Consider the following 12,884-nt stretch of genomic DNA (forward strand, 5'->3'; position numbering starts at 1 on the left):
ATCCGCATAGGAAAAGCAATGGTATTCCTCGTAGTCACCTACAGATGTGAGAGCTGGACCATAGGAAAGGCTGAGCGAAGGAAGATAGATGCTTTTGAACTGTAGTGCTGGAGGAAAGTTCTGAGAGTGCTTTGGACAGCAAGAAGATCCAACCAATCCATACTTCAGGAAATAAAGCCCGACTGCTCATTGGAGGGAAGGATATTAGAGGCAAAGATGAAGTACTTTGGCCACATCATGAGAAGAAAGGAGAGCTTAGAAAGACAATTATGCTGGGAAAATGGAAGAAAAAAGGAAGAGGGGCCAACCAAGGGCAAGATGGATGGATGTCATCCTTGAAGTGACTGGATTGACCTTGAAGGAGCTGGGGGTGGTGACGGCCGACAGGGAGCTCTGGCGTGAACTGGTCCATGAGGTCATGAAGAGTCGGAAACAACTTAACGAATGAACAACAACATGCCTAATTTATTTATTTATTTATTTATTTACTTTGCTTCTATACCGCTGTTCTCAGCCCGAAGTCGACTCACAGTGGTTCACAAGACACAGAACACAGCAGAATTCAAACACCAATATAAACAGTTAATAACCTAATCTAATACACAATTAGTACACAGTTACTATGATAACCATTCACTAGCGTCTCGTCACTAAAAACATGATCCAGGTTCGTCATCCATTGTTCCATTCCTATGACATTACCAGTCTTGCACTAATTATTCGAACGCCTGCACAAATAACCAGGTCTTTACTTTTTTGCAGAAGACCATTATAGATGGTGCTAATCTAATATCTGTGGGAAGGGCGTTCCACAGCCGGGGAGCCACCACCGAGAAGGCCCTGTCTCTCGTCCCTGCCAGCCGTGCTTGTGAAGCTGGCGGGATCGAGATGTCCTCTTTGCAAGGTTGACTCATACCTGTAGCTGGTAGCTTTGATCCAATCTGCTAGTTAGTCTTACCCAGATCTTACTATGAACTTTAAAGCAGCTATCTGAGTCACTGTCTCTTTTGGGATTAGGTTCAGCCCTTTGATAGCTTCGTTAAAGTGTAGACTAAAATCCACAGTGGAGTCATCATCCTAATGACTTTAGGACCACCACCCTCCACTTCCATATATCTGGTCTCTAAATATTTTCCCTGTAACTGATGTCATTGCTCTGTGTACAGTTGTAGACATTTAGTGAATGCCTAATGGAGGACGGTCTACCACTGAGAAGATCTTCTGTCCACCAATTGCCCTCTGTATTCTGCAAGAAACAGCCCTCAGAAAACAGCTTTGTATCCATGTGGAGTTTTTTTTTTAATCTCTAAAGTTATTACAAAAATGTAAGCAAGCAACAATAAAAACAAAATGGGATCAGAAGGGCTGCTGGTAAAAAACAAATTCTGATAACACCAAAATAGTTTCAAGGCAAACGCTCGGAGTGAAAAGTTTAGAACGAGACTTGAGTTTCGGCAATGTCTCCAAGAAGCCCAAATAGCTGGAGGAAAATAGGAAGAGCACATGTGGAACTAATTACTTATGAAGACTCTCTGACAAAGAACATTTCTGCAGACTTTTCATGGGGGCTTCACTTTCAGGAAGTGGCAGTAATTACTGTGCAAGTCCAAAGCAGCCTGCTTATGACTCGCTCCTTCCAAGATCTTTTTTTTTTTTTTGGAATTTTACGAAACACTTTTCTGACATAGTCCAAAAAGCTAGCAAATAAAAGGAAAAGCAGCTCAGCTACACGAATCAGAAAGTTTACATTATTCTTTCTCTTTGTGGCTGTTTCATTAAAAAAACCTCTTTAATTCACTCTGAGCTGAACTTGCTGCAGCAAAACTGTACTTCTTGAGTTTTTACAGCTTTTCCATAGTGGGGCCCATTTCCTGCCCAGTTGAAGAAAAAAACCTGGCCTCAAGATGAAATGACTGCTTAACATTACACTAAAACATCTGGTACCATTTTATACACAGACCCATGTCTGAGAGCAGGCAATTCCAGCGGTCTCACCAGCGGCACAGTGCATACCCAAACCTCCCTAGGGTGACATCATCCCATATATGGATGCTCAGGCCCAGCCCTCCCCTTTCTCCTGGTCCTAAATTCATTGCCAGATCCACAGTCTACTGCAAATGTGCCACGTCAAGGCTCGAAATCGCAGCACTTCGGTGCATTTCAAGGAGGGCTGCAGAATTTGAGGGAATGCTGAGAACAAAGCCCGATATGGGAAGGGAGATTTCTTTGCTTTTTTAAAACCCAAAGACTCAAAGAGGAACCCAACCCAATCCTGCTCCGTCGCCCCAGTGTTCAGACTACCTGTTCAGGACAATGCTGTTGTACAGTAGTCTGCACATTGGTTAGACTGGGCAAGGAAACGCAGCGAGATGGACTCCAGAAAACGTCAGAGAGAAGACTGGCAAGCATGGCGCTTTTCAGATTTTATGCTCAGTGTTTTTCTTCACAGGTCTGGCATGGTAGGAAATAGGGCATACGGGAAAAGGAAGACTTCCGAGTAGTTCATGGAAGACATACTGGTAAGGCCTATGTACTTTGGAAGAGCGTCTGACCTACAACCTGGAAATGAGTGATACTCCTGACCTGTTCTGGCAGGCAAGGAAAATGAAGCTCTTCTATAGGGCGAACACACATGCAACAGGAATAAGAAGGGTATATATTAATCCATTAGGACGCAAATGAGAATTGAATGTAGCTGTCGTATAGTAGTTTGTAACCATGTCATTTGTTTTTTCCCCGAGTTACTACTAATATATGTGTTATCAATATGTAAATTACTAAGTTTCCTTCTGGAAAAAATGTTTCCATCCCTACTGCTATTCCTATTTAATTGTTTTTTTCCCCAAGTTACTACTAATATATGTGTCCTCACTATGTAAATTACTAAGTTCCCTTCTGGAAAAAAGTGTTTCCATCCCTACTGCTATTCCTATTTGTTTTTTCCCCCGAGTTACTACTAATATATGTGTCCTCACTATGTAAATTAATAACTTTCCTTCTGGAAAAAAGTGTTTTCATCCCTACTGCTATTCCTATTTAATTGTTTCCCCCCCGAGTTACTACTTAATATATGTGTTATCACTATGTAAATTACTAAGTTTCCTTCCGGAAAAAAAAGTGTTTCCATCCCTACTGCTATTCCTATTTAATTGTTTTATTTTATTTATTTAATAATTTAATTTATTTAGTTGTTTTATTTTATTTTAGAGTTTTAAGTTCTGCTCGAAAACACGATTTCTCCTTTTACACGAAATATAACACCAAACTTTGAAAAATCTGTCTATAAGAGACTGCTAAATGTACATCCTGAGTTGTATCTTTCTCCTTCCAACTCATAGGATGCCTCTGATCCAGAAATACCCATATATTCTGAGCAAGACCATAGCCAGAAAAAAAATTCGGGGGGAGGGGCGGGTTGATTTTTTTTGGGAGAAGTAGTTTCATAATAAAATAATTTCAATAATATGATTCATTCTATATTTTATATAGGCTTAATTAAACCCCTCCCATGCCTTAGGCTTTGCCTACCAGTTGTGGGTGGGCCAACTTGGTTGCTTCCACTATATCAGCGATTGCTTCAAGTACTGACTGTGAATACATTGTCAAAATTTGCTTGAGATAGTGCTTGCAATTCTGGAGGGACTTGATTATTTTTTGCTTCTCATAGGCTTAGCAGGGGGATTTGGTTAACAGTTAAAATTCATGAGTAAACCAGTATTTTTTTAAACCCGAAAAATTTCAGGGGGGGCGACTGACCCCCTAACCGCCCCCCCCCCTTCTTGGCTACAGCCCTGATTCTGAGGTGCTGTATCTGATTGGTTTTGTGTACAGAAAATAGACAAACAGATCACGGATCAAAGCAAAATAAATATTCAAAAATTAATAATAATAATAATAATAATGCAAAATAATAATAGATAAATATGCTGAGTTCAGAGGCAACATCCATCCCTGAGTTCTGCATGTTATTGGAAGGAGCGCACTGGATTGTCTCTCCCCATTTGGTTGTGATCTTGTGTAGCTTTTCATATATAACCAAATTTCTGTAGACATAGGCAATATCTCTGCAACTCCCCTCCACTATATGTTCATTCGGCGAAGAAATAATTGGATTCAATTTAATATGTTTAGTATATAATATAGGACAGCCAGCCAAATTAGAAATATTTGAAAATGCATTATTTATACCTAGGCATCGATTACCACTCTGTCCTGCATCAAAATAAGTTTATATTCACGAAAACTCAAGCAAAAATAAAAACTAGTTAGTCTTAAAGGTACTGCCATGTTTTTTTTCCTCTCCACACTCCCTTCCTTTCTCCTTTTTTATCTTTTGTATTATTAGGCACGACCCATTTATTATCAGGAAATTATCTTGGGAGCTTCTGGAAAGGCACGAACATTTGAGTGACCTTTTAAGATCCTGGCCCATTGATTCCAGCGATAGAAAGAGGAATTCCTTTGGTGAGTTTTCCCACTGAATGAAGTCTTCCTTCGTAGGAAAAGTTCATCCTGTAACATGGGCCACTTTTCCCCTTTAGTTTTGGGACTGGTTAGAGTGGGGCTTTAAAACCCCACTTTTCATAATGTTCACAACATTGTAAAATATGTTAAAGGAGAAATGTTGATATTACGATTGCACAAAATCACCCTCTGCATTTCAGAATGCGTTATAATAATTTACACCTCCATCAGAGACTTGAGGTAGTATGTGTATGTGTGTATGTGTATATATAAATATATATATCTCCCAGCCCTCTGTTTGATTTTGGATTAAAGTCGGTAAGACATGAAATGAGTACACATTTAATACGTCTTGCTTTACAAATGATCAGTTGTAGCAATGGGAGGAGAGATCAAGATTGAGACTTGATGTGCAGAGTGGAACTGGAATTACCTTTTTCCTACAAAATTTTCCCCAGGAAAACTGATATTTCTCCCTGTCTTCGGCCCTATCTATACTGGCATATTGTCCAGTTTCCGAATGCACATTAACAGCATTGAACTGGATGATATGGCAGTGTAGACTCAGCCTTTGATGGCAAGGGCAGCTTCCTTTGTGGAATGAAATATAATGCAGGGCCCAGGAATGCAGCGGAGAGAGTCCTTCCACATTTTTAAGGGATCTGTTGTAGAAGGCGGAGGGAGGGCCGAACAGACTTTCCCTGTGTGCCAGGACCTCGGTAGCTGCTATTTTTTAAAAACAGAAGCAAGATATGTTACAGGGCAAATGCATTTTTAACTTCAACTAGCTTGATCCTCTTGCTTTAATTTTATCTAAATCATTCCTGACTGCTTTGCAATCGGTTATTGCTGCTTTGTTTCCTAGTTCTGTATCTCACTGTGCATCCAATCCTATTTGGTCTGATTTCACAGGACTAACTTCCAGGTAAGATAATATACAACACCATCTTTCAGGCCATCACATTCATGTTTTAGATGAAGGCCATATTTATCTTTTCGATTTCTTGCATCTTAGCAACACAGTTACATTGTAAATAGAAGTTACAACAGCAAATCGAAAGAAGCCAATGGTTTTGCAGTAAAAGAGTATATTATTATTATTATTATTATTATTATTATTATTAGATACACAACAAGATTAATACACAGCAAACAAGATCATTATCCTGGCCGATCGCATGGCGGTCACTTCCCAAATGTCTAGGACTGTGTGATTTATTATTATTATTATTATTATTATTATTTTACTGACACAAAAGCACAGTATGTCACAGCAAACGAGATCTATATGCTGGATTTTGTATCACAAAATCAAACACTTCCCAAGCATAATAATAATAATAATAATAATAATAATAATAATAATAATAATTCTGACACAAAAACACAGTATGACACAGCAAATGAAATCTATATGCAAAGGCTCTGGCATAAACCAGTACAGGTGGTCCCAGTGGTCATTGGCACACTGGGTGCCGTGCCAAAAGATCTCAGCCGGCATTTGGAAACAATAAACATGAATCATGATCTGTCAACTGCAAAAGGCCACCTTACTTGGATCAGCACGTATCATTCGAAAATACATCACACAGTCCTGGACACTTGGGAAGTGTTCGACTTGTGATTTTGTGATATGAAATCCATCATCATCATCATCATTATTATTATTCTGACACAAAACCACATGTAACATTATTATTGTTATTATTGTTATTATTATTTTAGTGACACAAAACCACATGTAAAATTGTTCTTGTTATTATTATTATTATTATTATTATTATTATTATTAATAATAATAATACCCTGCTTTATCTCTCCTGCAGGAGACTCAAAGCGGCTTAACATGAAAGACAGTTCACTATCTCTCAAATTATTGCTTTAATGTTTGGGTTAATTTTATAACCGGTTTGATTGTTTACAAACCTTTTGGGCAGATTAGAAGCCAGAACAAAGGCGAGAGCAAAACTTATTGTTTCAATAGTGCAAGCAAGGAATAATGTTGGATTTTCTCAACAATTTAAAATTCTTTAAACTCTTTAAATTTTAAATTTCTTTAAAATTCTTTAAATTGCATTATATGGACAGTATATTTATTTGCTTTTTATTTACTTTGTTCTATATCCCGCCCTCTCTCCCTCTTCGAAGGGTTCAGAGTGGCTAACATATGGCAATATATAGCAACAATTCCACGCAATTCCGCATAACTGCATCACATTTAAATTGCATATAGATGAAAGCTCCTATACTGTAGTAATTGCGTTGAACATCATTATATGAGTCTACACTGCCATGTAATGCAGTTTGATAAGGCAGTTTAACTGCATTGAACTACACTATATGGTAGTGTAGACTCCTACCCGGAAGGCCCCCTGGTGGCACAGCAGGATAAATGGCTGAGCTGCAGAACTTGCTGACCAAAATGTTGGCAGTTCGAATCTGGAGAGCGGGTGAGCTCCCGCTGTTAGGCCCAGCTTCCGCCAACCTAGCAATTTGAAAACATGCAAATGTGCATAGATCAATAGGTACTGCTTCTATGGAAAGGTAATGGCACTCTATGCAGTCATGCTAGCCACATGACCTTGGAGGTGTCTGCAGACCATGCCAGCTCTTCAACTTAGAAATGGAGCACCACCCCACAGAGTTGGACACGACTAGACTTAATGTCAGGGGAAACCTTTACCTTTAGACTCATAAAATGCAGTTCAGCCCAGTTAAATTGCAATATGAAACTGCATTGTATGGCAGTATAGATGGGACCTGAGTTTTAACCTCCATTGTATGGCAGTATAATGTCGTTTAATTGCATTGATAACAACAGCAGCAACAACAACAACACTTTATTTATATTCCACTCTATTTCCCCGAGGAGACGCAGAGCAGATTACAACATACACAGATAGGCAAACATTCAGTGCATTTAATACATTGAATGCCTTCAATACATTGAAAGGTAAAGGCTTTCTGGAGGTGGTGCTCAACTCTGGCCATGGGGAGGTAGTCTTGTTACATTTCCAAGCCAAGGAGCCTATTGTCCATAGGCATCTCCTGGTTGTATTGCCGGCATGGCTGCATGGGCACCTTTATTATCTTTCTGCCAAAGCGGTACCTACTGATCTACTTGCATGTTTCCAAACTGCTAGGTTGGCAGGAGCTAGGGCTAACAGTGGGAACTCACCCTGACCTGTGGCTTTGAAGTGCCAACCTTTACATCAGCAGTTTCAACAGTTCAATAGTTTAACCCGCTGCCCCACCGTGGCCCTTGCATTATATGGTTCTACACTGACTATATGATGCAGTTTCAAGCTGCATAATATGGCTGTGTAGGTGGTGCTAGAAGTAAACCCAACTGACTCAGGACCTCATCATGTTGAGATAAAAATTGCGGGTAATAGCAGGGGGATTCACCATGCATCATGGTGAATCTAGAAGGCAGTGTGGGGAACTTGTCATCCTGTGATCCTCATCGCCTCTTACCTATCCCAAAAGGAGAGGCATTATTCATCAACTCCGGACTTCTCCCCGTTCTTCTCAATGAGAACATGGGAAGTTTCCAGTGTTCTCCTTATTCCTTCTTACAACACTTTCATCTCAGTTCAGGTATGGAGCCCCACTGGAAATAGATCTACGTTGTTTGATGGGATCAGGTGGGCTCTTTCCCTGGACTGAGGGGAAAGGGTCTTAGGACTGGCAATTTTGACCGTGTGATGAGGTTGTCAGTGGGCCTATTTAGTTGGGACTAACAACAAGATTTAAAACTGCATCAACACTCTTACAGTCTTGCCACCATCGCAAGCACGGTTGGTGGGATGCAAGAGAGTGGCTCATTTGGTGGCTGCCCCTAGACTTTAGAACTCCCTTCCAAAGATGCCAAACTACTCCTTGTTTTATTTCCGATGACACGATTAAAATCTTATATGTATTTTAAACATTTTTTACAATAATGCACAAGGTGGTGCTACATCATTTTAGCTAACTATTTATAAGACAATCTAATCTTTTTATTGTTTTTCATCCTTTTATTATAAGCAGAATTACTTTAGTATTGTAGTTCAATCCGATTTTAGTGTTTATTTTTGTTTATTTCTAATTGTATTGTTTGTGAGGTGCTTTGAGTACTAATCTTGAGAAAAATGGAGTAATAATAATAATAATAATACCAGAATTTTTTTTCAGTATCTAGGCATTTTTTTGGCTTTTGTAAAGTATTTTCTGTTGATCATGGGGGAGGGTGTGTGTGTGTGTGTGTGTGTGGGAAGTTTGTCGTTGGTGGGGTTCAGAATGCTCTGTGATTGTAGGTGAACTATAAATCCCAGCAACTACAACTCCCAAATGTCAAGATTCTATTTTCCCCAAACTCCACCAGTGTTCACATTTGGGCATATTGAGTATTCGTGTAGAGTTTGGTCCAGATCAGAGGCGGCTCTAGATAATTTTCAAAGGTAAGCAAACAGTATTTTGGCGCCGCCCCCCCCCCCCCCAACCAATCACTGATATATATTTTCTGTTCATCGTGGGAGTTCTGTGTGCCATATTTGGTTCAATTCCATCAGTTCAGGATGCTCTTTGATTGTAGGTGAACTATACATCCCAGTAACTACAACTCACATATGTCAAGGTCTATTTTCCTCCAAGAGCGCCTCAAGAGCTCCCCTGGGCAAAATCAACTATACTGCAAATGCTTACTTTGCGTAATGGGTTGAGCCGCCCCTGGTCCAGATCCATCATTGCTTGAGTCCACAGTGCTCTCTGGATGGAGGTGAACTACAACTCCAAAACTCAAGATGAATGCCCACCAAACGCTTCCAGTATTTTCTGTTGGTTGTGGGAGTTCTGTCTGCCAGGTTTGGTTCAATTCCATTGGTGGTGGGGTTCAGAGTGCTCTTTGATTGTAGGTGAACTATAAATCCCAGCAACTACAACTCCCAAATGACAAAATCAATTTTTTTGAGTTGGGTTGTTAGGTGTATCGTGTCCAAATTTGGTGTCAATTTGTCCAGTGGTTTTTGAGTTCTGTTAATCCCACAAACAAACATTACATTTTTATTTATATAGATTTCTCTCTTTGCAAGTGTAGCATCGTTCAGACATAGATACTTGCACATTTGTACTGGATTCAAAATTGTTCCTTGGATTTATGTTTAGAGTACATGTTTCGTTCCATTCACTTGTATACATGACAGGAAAATAAAAATAACAATGTGGAAACCCCTTTTCTGAATGAAATAAATCTTCTTTTTGTTTGACAGCTCCCTGATGTGTTAAAGTTTACTTTTGTACGATCTTCCCCTTCACTGAGGTCAGTCCTGTTAAACCTAGAGCAAAGAGTCTCCTGCTGGAGCCAAGGGGCTGGCTGGACAGAGTTGTCATGTGTCTGCCTGTCTACACTTGCTGTGCAGAACATCCTCTCACCTGTACAGCAGGCACAGACAGGCAGTCACATGACAACCCAGCCTGAAATACAGCCAGCCAATGGGAGAGCCACTCTGGCTAGAGCATCTTCACCACCACATCACTGGATCCCAATCTGTTGGCTAAGAATCAAAACCATGTATATAGTTGATTGCCAGTTTGTACTGAATTTTGAAGCAAGTCAGAGATTTACAGTACTTACAAAACACAATAAAACCTTCTGCTGTGATTTTATTTACTGTCCTCTTTTCCTAGTGATTTTAAGTAGCTCAATCTGAAATTTGCTTTGTGGCCCAATTGTGAAAGGGGATGGCTATCGTTTTTAGACATATGTTTCTGCATCTCTAAGCATTTTGGAAACAAATTCTAAATTAACTCATATATTATTCGCTATAAATCTACGAGGGTTGAATGAAAAGTAATGCCTCCACCTTCCTTACTTGGGTTTGGATAGGAATATTTTAATAAATCAAATGCAGAAATAATCCTTAGAGTGTGCTCTTTAACTACCACTATTCACTGGGTTGTTGCAGGTTTTTTCGGGCTATATGGCCATGGTCTAGAGGCATTCTCTCCTGACGTTTCGCCTGCATCTATGGCAAGCATCCTCAGAGGTAGTGAGGATGCTTGCCATAGATGCAGGCGAAATGTCAGGAGATAATGCCTCTAGACCATGGCCATATAGCCCGAAAAACCTACAACAACCCAGTGATTCCGGCCATGAAAGCCTTTGACAATACATTACCACTATTCACTTTTCCACATAATCACCAGACAACTGGATACATTTCTTCCAACAATTAACAAGTTTTCTGAAGCCGTCGCAGAAGAAGTCGACACTTCGTGCACAGATCTTCTGATAGCCAAGCAAAGCAATAATGTGACCCACACGTTCTTGTGAAATGCCAATTATGCCTGAAATTTCTCTCTAAGTGATACGACAATCATCCTGAATCAATCTGTCAACCTTTTGCTTGTGAAACTCAGTGGTTGCTGTCACAGGACGCCCAACTCTTTGTTTGTCAGGCAAGTCAGATGGTCCCACTTCAACATCTTTAAACTTACTCGCTCAACAATGCACAGTACTCACATCAACACAATCACCATAAACAGCTTGCATTCTCTGATGAATCTCCTTTGGGGTGACACCTTCTGCTGTCAAGAATTCAATGACTGCACGTTGCTTAAGTCGCATTGACCAACCATCTGCGCAGGATTCCATACTTTGCACTTCAACAACACAACCATTCAATGCTAAGGCTTTCCACCAAAATTGAACTGTAGAGGAGAGTCTACTGAATAAACCAGTACCTGATGCATACCAATACTGCCATCTGTTAAGGAGTTACGAAGGTGGGGGCATTACTTTTCATTCAACCATTGTAGTTGCCATGCACTTAGAAATTGCCCTGAAGTGCTGAGATTTCAATCTATTCATTTTCGAAAGCTTTCATGGCCGGAATCACTGGGTTGTTGTAGGTTTTTTCGGGCTATATGGTCATAGTCTAGAGGCATTCTCTCCTGACGTTTCGTCTGCATCTATGGCAAGCATCCTCAAAGGTAGTGAGGTAGTGAGGCACCTCACTACCTCTGAGGATGCTTGCCATAGATGCAGGCGAAACGTCAGGAGAGAATGCCTCTAGACCATATCCATATAGCCCGAAAAAACCTACAACAACCCTGTTTCAATCTATTATTTTTTGTGTTTTGAGGAAAATGCGCATATACACATTATAGAAAGAATAAACTTGTCTTCTTAATGCATTTTATCTCATCCCCTAGCGGGAAATAAACCCCACAGCTTGTCCCATCCATATCTCCCACTAGCTAAACTACTTACCCAATCCCTCCTATCTCACTCAATTTCCCCCGATTTTATCCATGCATTTGGCCCTGCCCACTTGTTTAACGTTTGTTTTAACTTTTATTGCATCCATACCCTGTTTCGTATCCCATTTTGTGATTCTCCCTTCTTTTATTGTTTGTATTTATTTCAGTTATTATTTGCTGTATGTATTTTGTATGTATACAAATTGTATGTATACAATTTTGTTTATTGTATATGTTGGGCTTGGCCTCATATTAGCCGCCCCGAGTCTCTGAGGGGAGATGGTGGCAGGGTATAAATAAAGTTTAATAATAATAATAATAATAATAATTATTATTATTATTATTATAATATTTAAAAACCCCAGACCCTGTAAACTGCCTTGAGTCACCCGCAGGCTGAGAAAGGCGGTATACAAATACAGTAAGTAAGTAAGTAAGTAAGTAAATTTCAACTGCCATTGTTGCACTGGTCTTTTACTATATCAATTGCTCTGCAAAGTCATGAACTGCACCTCATTTCAGCATCATCTTGTGGCACCAAATAATATTTGATCTATTTTAAAAAAAACATGGATTCTGCTCGGAAGCACTTATTGACATACCATAGTTTTTTTTATTCTGAGACGCCATTGATTGTAAAATGCACACTAATTTCAATATTTATTTATTTACCTTACTTATATACCGCTGTTCTCAGCCCAAAGGCGACTCACAGCGGTTCACAGAAAAAATTCAGTGCTACAGTATAAAAACAGTTAACAACCTAACACATTACACAATTAATAAACAGTTACTACAATACCCATTCACTGTCATCTCATCATCAAAAACATGTTCCAGATTCGTCATCCATTGTTCCATTCCGGTGTTCATTAACCAATCATTGCACTAATTATTCGAACGCCAGCTCAAACCGCCAGGTCTTCACTTTTTTGCGGAATACCATTAGAGATGGTGCTAGTCTAATGTTCGTAGGAAGGGCGTTCCACAGCCGAGGAGCCACCACCGAGAAAGCCCTATCTCTCGTCCCACCAACCGTGCTTGAGAAGCAGGCGGGATCGAGAGCAGGGCCTCCCCGGAAGATCTCAAAGTCCTGGTGGGTTCATAGGCAGAGATGCGGTCAGATAGGTAGCTTGGGCCAGAACCGTTTAGGGCTTTAAAGGCCAACGTCAGCACTT

At 40.0% G+C, this 12,884-nt stretch overlaps 1 long non-coding RNA gene across 1 annotated transcript; it reads left to right on the forward strand.

The window, feature by feature from the left end:
- Positions 1-2,943: 2,943 nt before the first annotated feature.
- On the forward strand, positions 2,944-10,110 carry LOC137096952 (uncharacterized). Its single transcript, XR_010909841.1, has 2 exons — positions 2,944-5,389; positions 9,714-10,110. It is a non-coding gene; the product is annotated as an uncharacterized lncRNA (long non-coding RNA).
- The last annotated feature ends 2,774 nt before the right edge of the window (positions 10,111-12,884 follow it).

Source organism: Anolis sagrei, chromosome 4 (assembly GCF_037176765.1).
Source record: "Anolis sagrei isolate rAnoSag1 chromosome 4, rAnoSag1.mat, whole genome shotgun sequence".
In the NCBI taxonomy this organism is placed as follows: Eukaryota; Metazoa; Chordata; class Lepidosauria; order Squamata; family Dactyloidae; genus Anolis; species Anolis sagrei.